We start from the raw sequence: 12,500 nt of genomic DNA on the forward strand, positions 1-12,500 counted from the left end.
AAAAAAATTAATACCAACAGTAAAAATAAGAACATTAATAATAATAATAACAAAAATAACAAAAACACCAAAACAATAACAACAACAATAATCATAACCATAATAACAACAATGATAAGCACAGCATTGGTCGTGGTAATAACAATAACAGCAATAACTGATTTGATTTGATAACATTAATAAGAATAACACGCTCTCCTTGATCAAACTGTGGCCTTCAATTTAATTAAAAGATACAGTCTACAAAGTGACAAGCAATAATTGATAACCATAATATTGTCAATGATAATAACAGAACTGCAACAAGACCAACAATTGCGATTATTGTGATGGTGGTGATGGTGATGATAATGATAGTGATAATGATTATAGTGATGGTGATGATGGTAGTGATGGCGATGATGATAATGATGATGGTGATTGTGGTTATGATGATGGTGATGATGGTGATGGTGATGATGATAATGATTATAATGGCGATGGTGATGATAATGATAGTGATGATAACGACAATCATAATAACGACAACAATAATAATAGTAACAAAAAACAATATTAATAATAATAAACGCACAAATGAATTCAGTCCTTGGGCTTGCGATAACATTATTAATACGACCTGATAAGAAAAAAAATCCTTTTTTTTCTAAATAATAATAATAATAATAATAATAATAATAATAATAATAATAATAATAATAAACAATAATAATAAAAAGCTATTCCCGTTGTTCTTATATTCATTTATATTCATAGGACATTTATAAAATTTCAGAAATATATTTTTCTATTCGTAATGCAGAGCCGAATCGAATAAAAAGCAAAAGGAAGCACACATATACACATAGATTGATCGATATAGAAACTGCACATACATACATACACATACACGCACAGGCACACATATATACATGTGTGTGTGTGTGTGTGTGTGTGTGTGTGTGTGTGTGTGTGTGTGTGTGTGTGTGTGTGCATACATATTTATGTACGGGTTCGTGTGTGTATAATATGTATATAAAGAATCATGTACACACACACACACACACACACACACACACACACACACACACACACACACACACACACACACACATATATATATATATATATATATATATATATATATTATTATGCGTGTTTGTATATATATATATATATATATATATATATATATATATATATACATATATGGTATATGTATATGTATACATGCATACATACATACCAATATATATGTATGTATGTATATACACACACACACACACACATAAATATATTCTTTACATGTGGCACGTGACTCTAAGGATCAAGTGCGTAAAACAAAAAGAAAAAAGAAAAAAAAAAAAAATTCTCCTACCATCTGCGCTCCAACCCCCACTCCCAGGTAACCCAGGTAACTAGTGGTTACCCTAATGGGTCACAACCAGAAGGTCCTATCAATACCTGGTTAAAAAAAAAAAAAAAAAAAAAAAAAAAAACGGTAATGGTCATTTAATGTTATGGCAGTTTGGCGCTTATATGACAGCCTTGTTAGTGTAAACAAAGGAAGTCGTTATTTTCTCTCTCGTGTGTGTGTGTGTGTGTGGTGTGTGTGTGTGTGTGTGTGTGTGTGTGTGTGTGTGTGTGTGTGTGTGTGTGTGTGTGTGTGTGTGTGTGTGTGTGTGTGTGTGTGTGTGGTGTGTGTGTGTGTGTGGTGTGTGTGTGTTATATGTGTATCTCTATATATTTTTTTATATTGTATTATGTTCCGTTTAATTCTAAAAATAACAGGTTGGGAAAAAAATATTCCATTTTCTCTCTGCGTTTATCTTTATTGAAAATAAAATTGGATATACACTTATCTATATACTTTTCCTTGGAGAGAGAGAGAGAGAGAGAGAGAGAGAGAGAGAGAGAGAGAGAGAGAGAGAGAGAGAGAGAGAGAGAGAGAGAGAGAGAGAGAGAGAGAGAGAGAGAGAGAGAAGAGAGAGAGAGAGAGAGAGAGAAGAAGAGAGAGAGAGAGAGAGAGAGAGAGAGAGAGAGAGACGTTGAGAGAAGCGAGAGAGAGAGAGACGAGAGAGAGAGAGAGAGAGAGAGAGGAGAAGAGAGAGAGAGAGGAGAGGAGTGAGAGAGAGAGAGAGAGAAGAGAGAGAGAGAGAGAGAGAGAGAGAGAGACAGAGCAGAGAGAGAGAGAGAGAGTGAAGAGGAGGAGAGAGAGAGAGAGAGAGAGAGAGGTGGGGGGGGGACTTCAACACTCCATGAATACTAAGTTTCGTTAACATTTACCGTTGTTATTTTTAACTTCTGTTCGCTCGTTTTCTTTATTTCTTTATTTTTTATTATTTTAATTTATTATTATTATTTTTCTTTACTGTTTATTTGTTTTAGTTGCTTTTCTTAATCTCCCTACATAGGGAGGGTAACATCAAATATATAGTGAACCTTGTTCTGGCAAAAGTACGAGGAAGGTTCGCTGTATTTTTCTACTCTCGGAAACATAGACAACTGAAATCCTAAATCTATCCACTAATCATTATCACTCATCACCGCGATCACCACCACCATCCCCATCACAATCACCCTCACCATCCCCATCCCCATCACCACCACCACCATCCCCATCCCCATCCCCATCACAATACCATAAAAAAAAAAAAACACCATCAAACCACAATTTTGGAACACTCCCCCCGTCCCCACCCCCACCCCTACCCCACCCAATCCCCCCTCCTACTCCCCCCATCCCCCAGCCCACCTCCCCTTCCCCGGCTGTCACCTAAAAGTCCAGCCCCTTTACCCTCCTAATTAATTCGATATCGCTTGTTCATTTCGCATTTCCGTTACATAAATTTGTACATATCTCTGTTAATGTCAGCTGGGTTCGTATCCCCCGGGCGGTGGTTTTGGCGGGAACGGACGAGGGCGGTTAGGCTACGAGTCCCGGCCGCCGGAACTCGCTAGAACGGATACGGGTTTTCCTGAATACGCGTTGGGCGAAGGGAGGGAGAAGGGAGGGAGGGGAGGAGAAGGGAGGGAAGGGGGAGGGAGAAGGGGGAGGAGGAGAGGGAGGAGAGAGGGAGGGAGAGGGAGGGAGAAGGGGGAGGGAGAGAGAAGGTGAGAGAGGGAGAAAGGGAGAAGAGGGGAGAGGGAGAGAGAGAGAATGAAGGAAGAGATGGAGAAGGAGAAGAAGAAGAATGGAGAAAGGGAGAAGAGGGGAATAGGAAAAAGAAAAGGAAGAAGGAGAGGAAAGAGGGAGAGTGATGATAAAAATGGAGAATGATAAAGACAGAAATGGAGAAAGGAAGGGAAAGCAAAGAATACAGATTGAAAATGGATAAAGAGAGGAGAAAGAAAATTATAAACATAAGACATGGAGAAAGGGAAGAGAGGGAAAGTGATAAAGACAAAAAAAATCATAATAATAAATAAATAAATAAAAGAAAAAAAGAAAGAAAGGGACGAGCGGGAGAGTGATAAAGATAAAAAAATAGAAAGGGAAGAGAGAGAGAGAGATTAATAAAGATATGATAAATAAGAACAGTTGATTTATTTCTGACTTTATGAGACAACGAACAAGACCATAAGAATAACACCGATAATTATTTTTAAAATCAAGACGTAAAAGAGAGAAAGAAGGGTGGATAAAAGACAAAAAAAAAAGAACGGAAGATAGAGTGATAAAGATTAAAAAGTTAATTAGAACGATAATATAGTTTTTTTTTTCTTACTCTTGCCAATGGAAAATGGGATGAAAGAGGAAGGAAGGAAGAGGAAGAAGGAATAACGGAGAAATGGATGAATGAGAGAAGAGAAAAAGTGATGAAAATAATGTTGATTATAGTAGCGAGGTTTAGTGACTATAACAGTGATGATAAAGTTGTAAGATATAGTATTTATTGCGAAAAAATGTGAAGGAAAGAGATGGGATTAAAAAAATAAAAATAGTTTGCAAAAAAAAGAGAGAGAGAAAAAAAAAATACTACTATCAACAGTAATAATAATATTGATGATGATGATGATGACAGTAATAATAACAACAACAAAAAACAACAACAACAACAACAATAACAACAACAACAGTAATAATAATAATAATAACAATAATAACAATAATGATAATAATAATAATAATAATGATAATAATATCAATAGTAATAATAATAATAATTTCAAAAAATGTGATAATAAGCGACAAACAGACGATGAAGAAAGACCAGTAATGGCAAAGACGGAGAAAGGGAGAAACGAGATAGAGCGATAAGATAGCGAGACGTAGAATAATGAGTGATAAACATGGGGAGAAGGAGAGAAATGGAGATAAATATATAGAAATAATGAAATAAGATTATAAAAAAGATAAGAGAAAAGAGAGCGAAAGAGATAAAACGATAAAGATGAAAATTAGTTAGATAAGATAACGAAAAAAAAAAAAAAAACGAATAACAGACATAGAAAACGACAAACAAAAGAAGAGACAAATAACAAAAAAAAAAAAAAAAAACATAAAAAAAACAGAAGGAAATTGATAATAAAAAGAATAAAAAGATAAGAAGCAAAAAAAAAAGTAACTTATTAATTATGGATTTTATTTGTGGATAAAAAAAGGAATATTAAAGAGGATGGAATATAAATAGTAATAAAGATGCATAAGGGAAATGGATAAAGAGGTAATTATTGGATGATGATGGGATATATAGATGGGAAATAGATAAGGAAAAGGATGAATTGATGAAGATGGATGGGAATTGAGAGAGGGAAATGAATAAATGGAGGGAAAGGGCAGGAAGAGAGAGAATGAGAGAGGAGGAGAGAGGAGAGAGGAGAGAGAGAGAGAGAGAGAGAGAGAGAGAGAGAGAGAGAGAGAGAGAGAGAGAGAGAGAGAGAGCGAAAGAGAGAGAGAGAGAGAGAAAACAGAGAGAGAGAGAGAGAGAGAGAGAGAGAGAGAAAGAAAACAACGAACGGTAAAAAAAAAAACAGATAATACAAATAACAAACGAAAGAGGAGATGGAAGAGAGAGAGAGAAAATGAAATACATAAAGAACGAAAGAAAAATAAATAAAATGACAAACCCAGGCGAAACAAAACCAGAGAGAAATATTAAAAGAAACCCAAAGTTCTTAAAAGCGAAAGATCGGGAGAAGGATAAGTAAAAAGCTTTAATTCCACCCTATGTCTAGACATTCTACAGCCCCCCCCTCCCCTCCACCCCCTCCCCCTCCCCCTCCCCTCGCCCATCACAAGGGGGCACGTGGGAAGTGTCCACCTCCCCTCCTCACCCCCCCTCACCCCCCCCACCTTTGGTTGACCACTGTGGCTAACCGCGTGGACTGCACCCCCCCCCCCCTTTTCCCCCTATATACTCCCCCTCCCCCCCCCACGTCCTTTTTCCCTATACCCCTTACCTCTTCCCCTACATACCCTCCCCTCCTACCTCAATACCCCCCCAACCCCTTCCCTTCCCCCCTCCCAACTCTCCCCCCCCGCCTCCCTTACCCTCCCCCCCCCCTCCCCCATTAGCGCTTATCAACACGCTAACCAAGGCAGATGACGGAGAAGGGGAAGCTGACCCATCACTTACCTTATGGTTAAAGGTAAGGGGTAAATATTTCGTTCTTTTTTTTTCGTTTTTTTTACGTTTTTTTTTTCTCTCTCTCTCTCTCTCTTATCCGTTTTTAGGCTTAATTTTCTACTTTCTTCGGGTGACTTTTTTTTTTTTTTTTTTTTTTTTTTTTTTTTTTTTTTTTTTTTTTTTACAACTTCATTTTTGTCTTTTGTGTCGGTTTATTATTGTTTGGGAATTTTTTTTTTTTCTTCTTTTTTTTCCTCTTAATGGATGGGTTAACATTTGACTAAGCTCGTATAATAATAATAATAATAATAATAATAATAATAATAATAATAACAGCAACAATAATAATAATGATAATAGTTTTAATAATAATGATGATAATAACTAATGGGTAAATATTTGACTAAGTATGATAATGATAATAATAATAATAATAACAATGATAATAATTATAATGATAATAATTATAATAATAATAATAATAATAATAATGATAATAATGATAATAAAGCTTTGTAGTTTCTCCATTAATCATTCTATATTCAGAAATAATGAGTAAATTTACTCATTAAAGCTTAACAAACAAGTTACTTAAAAAAATCCCCGAGTTTAGATATACAACGTTAATCAATCTGCATCAAAATTAAGCGAAGTTACTATTTGTATCTCCTGATCAAACACCGTTCGAATAATTCCGATTATCATAATGTCATTATCATAGTTATAACGTAATTTAAGTCATTTTTTTATCAGTTTTCAAACATCTCTCTCTCTCTCTCTCTCTCTCTCTCTCATCACCATTCCTATCGACATAATTACCACCTCTATTAGGAACGCAAGCATCTTTAAATTATAACTACGCACAAGCACCCAATAGCAATCCGAAATCTATCGTAAAAGTTGCCCTGAGAAAGGTCCCTATTAATATAGTAATTACCTAATTTATTCATCTTAATCTACCTTCTTTTTACATTATAATTTGTCGGCGATCATTAAGCAGTAATCTATGCGTGTCTTATTGGCCTGTGAAGGAAGCAGGCAGTCAGCTGTTATAGGAATAGAGGGAGAGGGAGAGGGAGAGGGAGAGACAGGGGGAGAGGGAGATGGAGGGGGAGAGGAAGAGGAAGGGGGTTGGGGAGGGAGGGAGAGGGAGGGGGAGAGGGAGTGGGAGAGGGAGAGAGTTGGGGAGATGGAGGGGGAAGGGGAGAGGGAGAGGGAGGGGGAGGGTTGGGGAGGGAGGGAAAGGGGGGAGATGGAGAGGGAGAGGGAGGGGGGAGGGCGGGGTGAAGGCAGATGAGATGATAAAGAGGTAATAAATGTAGAGGAAGAGAGAGGAGGAGGGAAGGAAGGAGGGGTGGAGGGAGGGGTGAGGGAGGTGGAGGGAGAGGAAAAGGAACGGGGTGGGAGAAGAATACGAAGGGGAAAGGGAATGAGGGAGGAAAAGAAAGAGGGAAGGGAGAATGAGAGAAAACATGGGGTAATGGAGAAGGGAGGGTGAAAGGAAAAGAGAAAGGGAAAAGAAGAGAGGAAAGAAAAAAAGAAAGGAACAGAAAGAGAAAGGAGGGAAGTAGGGATGAGAGAAGAACGTAAATAGAGAAAGAAAGAAAAGAAAATAGAGAAATTGGTTAGAAGGAAAAATGGAATTATCACCAACAATCATAACGATACTTACGATCGATCTCTCCTTTCTCCATCACTTCTCCATCCTCTACCTCCTCCCTGTATCTCCAACACGACCAACCCTCACCCCCTGGACTTTCGTAACTCGCCCAAGGAGTGAGTGACGTCTTGCTGTCTGTCTGTTTTTCTCTTTTTCCTCTCTCTCTCTCTATTTCTCTCTCTCTCTTTCACTCTTTCACACTCTCTCTCTCTCTCCCTCCCTCTCTCTCTCTCTCTCTCTCTCTCTCTCTCTCCTCTCTCTCTCTCTCTCCTCTCTCTCTCTCTCTCTCTCTCTCTCTCTGTCTCTGTCTCTCTGTCTCTGTCTCTCTGTCTGTCTCTCTCTCTCTCTGTCTCTCCCTCTCTCTCATGTACGTATGCAAATGGATAGAAAAACGGTGCCTAACATCCGTTAAAATAATGACAAAAATGATGATAACGAAAACAATGACGATGATGACAAACCAAAAATAATTAAGAAATAAAATGAAATCAGTGTACATCTCATCGCACTGTATACCCCCCCCCCCAAAAAAAAAAAAAAAAAAAAAATACAGTAGGATCTCTCCATCCACCTCCCCCGCTGTATCACACTGTACCACACTGAGCTACAGAGACACTCTATCCCTCTTAACACTGTATTACACTGATCTTCCATCTTCTATTAATTATGCTGATTCTCTCTGTCACATCTATACCTCGACTGAATACAATGAATTTGCTCAGGTCTTTATAACGAAAGGTTTATCGCTACGTTCGCGTCCGCCATGACAGTTTAATTCCGGTGCAGTGGCTCCGTCGCGCCTTTTGTGGTGGAGGAGGAGGAGGGGAAGGAGCAGAAGAAGGAGGAGAAGGAAGGGGAGAAGAAAGAGAAGGAGGAGGAAGAAGAGGGAAGGGGGAGAAAGGAGTAAGAGGTGGTGGAAAGACGAGAAGAAGAAAATGGAGAGCATAAAGAGTTGGTGGAGGTGAAGGAGAAAGAGGAGGGGTAGGGAAGACGGTTAGGGAGGAAGAGGGAATGAGAGAGAGAGGTAGGAGAAAAAAAAGGAAAGAGGGGAGAAGGAAAGTATGGATAACTGACAAACAAGTCGATTTAAATTAATTCACAAATTTTACAAAAACGAACTCACACAACAATCAGTAAAAAAAAAAAAAAAAAAAAAAACACCCCAAACAAAACAACATTCACACAAACCCCAACTCACTCCCACCCTTCCTTCGAAAAAAAAGCAAAAAACAAACAAAAAAGAAAACACTTCACCCGTGCAAAGCCGCCCCCACCCAAGGGGAAAAGCAAGAAATCGACAAACGTCAATAATCCTACTCCAGGGCCATGATGTCAACCGGGGCGACAAAACGATCGCCGATGGCAGTCGGTAGAGGCGTCTGAGAGCGGCGGAGATAACGAGCGCCTGTCTGACCGTTGGCTAGATATGATGCTTGAGGTCTTTGTCGCCTCGATCCTTGCTAAGGGGGGGAGGGGGAGGGAGAGAGGGAGCGGGGGAGAGGGAGAGAGGGAGGGTGGGAGCGGAGGAGAGGGGAGAGGGAGGGTGGGAGGGGAGGAGAGGGGGAGAGGGAGGGAGCGGAGGAGAGGGGGAGAGGGAGGGTGAGAGCGGAGGAGAGGGGGAGTGGGAGGAGGGGGCGATAACGGAGAGAGCGGGAGAGGGAGGGTGGGTAAGGGGTAGGGGGGAAGGTTGGGGGGTGAGGAGAGCGATTTTTTTTTTTTTTTTTTTTTTCCGTTGCTAGTATATTTGTTTTTCTCGTCATTAGCATTATCTATATTCCCTAACATTATCATTATCGTTATCATTTCATTATGATAGTTATTAATATCATAATTAGCATTATCTTATTATTATTTATTATTACCTCTATTATTGCTACTATCAGGCTATTTCGATCACGATTATCAATATCAAATCTTGATTTCGGAAAAAAAAAATATATATGAGAATGAAATATTGTTATAATTGTTACAAAAATATTAAGATATAAACTAAATACATTAGTAACTAACCATAACAATAAATATCAATAGACAGATTACCTGAAAATAGAAAAAAAAAAATGTAAACAGACGAAGAAATTAAATAAAACTTCCTCACGCTATTCATGGAGGATCTTAAACCCGGGTTGTACAGAGTTATATGAATGTCTCTCGAACAGCCCATTCCGCAAATTCATAAACACATAAATACCCTCATTACATCTTTGAGTACATCATTCTTGTCATGTACAATGTTCAACAGCGTCGTGTTCGCAGAATATGATTATTGTCGGTTTATATTCCATAATGTAACCTGGATTTAAAGAGCCCTATAAGTCGCGTTTCTTCCCTCGATTTTCCCATAAAGACGCGCGTGTTCTTTACCATTTCTTTCTCTTTACCAAATCCTAAATTGGAGCTTATTGAAGACGGTAGCTGGTTACGATCGCTTATTAATTCCTATCTTTAATGGGGAAAAAAGGGGGACGTAACGGGTAGTAAAAGAGGTATTTCGCGAATCGCATCTTGAGCACGTTTATTGGCAATGATAATAATGCGCAAGTCGTTCTTCAGTTTTTTTTTTTTTCCTTCGCGTCTTGACCGCTGGGTTATGTTTCCTTTTATACTCTTGGAGACAACTTCATTTGCTGTTTACAAACTTACAAGACGATTTTCAGTATTTTTTTTTTCTTCTTTCCTTCTTCTTCTTATTCTTTTAGAACGTGAATATCGATTTTACTTTTCATTTATACCGAAGGCAATAAAATGTGATCGTCATTAAAAAGTAACCACTAATAATCGCCTGCATTTCGACCTATTATCCTTAACGCTCTATATCTATTATCCTATTATCATTTCGACCTATTATCCTTCGCTCTCAAGTCTACCTTATTTTAGATCATCATTACTATCCCTTTACCCTTGGTAATGTTATGATTACCAATCATTGGCCACTTAGTGCCATTAGCGCCATATAACACCGGCATTGATATAACGTGACGTGTACACGAAGGGTTGTATCAGCTTTTGCCCGCGGTTGGCATCTGGCGGAGATAGGAGCGGAAAACGGCTGTGACGTCAGTGTTATCACTCTCGTTACGTCATCTGGCTGACCTTCTCAAACTTTTTTTTTTTTTTTTTTTGTTTTTTTACTTTCTTTTTCCTTCTTGCTCTTTCTCGTTTTTGGGGATCTATTTTTATCTTTCTCTTTCTCTCTCTTTCTCTCTCTCTCTCCTTTTTACCTTGTTTTTCTCTCCCCTTGTGTTAAGCAACATCTATTTGATTCTTTTTATTTGTATTTTTATCAAAGATTCGTTAGGCCACTTGTTCGCTCAGTGAATGATAAAAGATAACAGAGATGGGAGTATGACTGCTTTTTTCCCCAGGAAGAATATATATTAAAAAAAATCGATTTCATGACAAAGCACGAAAAAAAATACAATATTAAGAGAAAATTAAATAATTTTATGCAGTAGTCGCCAAACTAAATATAAAAGAACTTCGGCAGCCGTAAATAACACATCAATATAAAGGCATTTACACTTACACGCTAATGCACGCACAAGCAAACACATGCAAACGCCCATAAACAAATCTCACACAAACTCGCTTTTTCACCCTCACTCTCACCCTCATTCTCGCTCAAACCCTCACTTTCCCCTCTTCTACTCTCACTCTCCTTTCCCTCTTTCTCTCCCAGAACTGGCACTGGCACTGGCACTTACTGGTGATGCCCTTGGAGGCCCATGGAGTCGTAGTGGCGCCACATGCCGTGGTTCATCTGGGCGTAGGCTTGGTACGGGCTGATGGGCGCCTGCAAGCCCTGGGAGCCCGCGCCCTGCAGGTAGCCCTCACGCCCGCTGTTGAATCCCAGGGGCGAGGAGAAGGTCTGGTCGGCGGGCGGGGCCGAGGGCGCGAGGGCCGTGTGCGGGGGCGTCTGCCACATGGACGGCGAGGGCGTGGACGGCTGCACGAGCTGCGCCGAGTACGAGTTGTAGGGCAGCATGTGTGTGTGGGCGTGGGACGAGTACATGGAGGGCGTGAGGAGGTTCTGGCCGCCCTCCTGGCCGTACCCGCCCGCGCTGCCCGGCGGGAACATGGCTGAGAACTCCACCCCGAGGGCTTCTCGCGCGCTGGGGTCGCTCGTGGGGGTCCTCCGGGGGTCGAGGGGAGGGGGGAGGGGGACGGGTCTGGCAGAGACGTGCTCTCGTACACGTAATTTTCCGATTTCTCAAACCTCGTCACAACCTTTTTTTTTCTCTTTTTCTCTCTTTCTGATTATTTTCTTTATATCTACAATGATTTAATTATATCCAGAATTAATCTTCAGATCGAAATGATTCTAGAAAACTAAGGATACCACATCTATCAAAGGAAATGAGGGGACATTCGAAATCGCTCTCAAGTTTTGCTCGAAGGGAAAACTAGTTCACACAGTGTCAAAGGCACGGCGGAATGCCCGGTCGGTTACACTACGAAAACCTAAACACACACACAAGGCACGGATGTCGAGACACTGGTCATTACTTTCTTTCCGGTCTCTCTCGCCCGTAGGTGGCACTATGAAGGCACTGTGTTGAGGTCAGATGGCACGCGGGTTCTGGAAAAAAAAGAAGAGAGAATGTTAATAACGAATTTCACAAGGGAGAGAGAGAGAGATAAAAAAAAGAATCGAAAATCTTCAAGAAGTCTAAAACATATCCAAAGAATGGCGAAAAAACAGCGTTCCAGCGAGCACCTTGGGGGATGATGGTCAGTCCGAGATGCAAGCGCTGTCTGCAGAAGATGAAACACCTTCAGCCTGTTTTTACCAACCGCTGCTCGCCACGTCACGTGCATGAATCCTTTCTCCCCCCCACCCCCATCCCCTAACCCCTGCCCCTTCCTGCATGACTCTCTCTCGACCTCCTCCCCCCCCTCCCCCACCCTCATATGATGCCCATCCCCCCCCCCTCTGACCCCCTCCTACCCTCTCCCGATGACTCCTTCCTTTCAGTCCTCCACCTCCATCCCCTCCCCCCTCTCCCCTACCCCACCCTGAATCTCCCTCCACCGTCCCCTCTCGTCCCTACCCCATCCCCTCTCCTCTCCACTCCTTCCCTACTCCCCCTACCCCTCTCCAACCCCCCACCCCACCCTCTCTCCTCCCCACCTCATCACCACCCGACCCCCCCCTCACTCTCCTAACTTCACCCCCACCTCCCTGCTCTGCCATCTTAGGATTCAAATATTCAAATCCAGATATCTAACAGACAGAGCAATGTCTTATATAGTTCAAATGCTATATAGGGCAAGACTAATCTCAAATTATT

General features: G+C 40.6%; 1 protein-coding gene across 3 annotated transcripts in view; it reads right to left on the reverse strand.

The window, feature by feature from the left end:
* LOC119597375 (transcription factor GATA-4-like) overlaps window positions 1–12,500 on the reverse strand; it is a 217,529-nt gene that overhangs the window by 39,204 nt on the left and 165,825 nt on the right. For all 3 annotated transcript variants that reach the window (XR_005230834.1, XR_005230835.1, XM_037946932.1), the window contains one exon: window positions 10,914–11,788. The gene's annotated coding sequence lies outside the window, so the exon portion shown is untranslated. The remainder of the gene's footprint in view (window positions 1–10,913; window positions 11,789–12,500) is intronic.

This window comes from Penaeus monodon, chromosome 39 (genome assembly GCF_015228065.2).
Source record: "Penaeus monodon isolate SGIC_2016 chromosome 39, NSTDA_Pmon_1, whole genome shotgun sequence".
In the NCBI taxonomy this organism is placed as follows: domain Eukaryota; kingdom Metazoa; phylum Arthropoda; class Malacostraca; order Decapoda; family Penaeidae; genus Penaeus; species Penaeus monodon.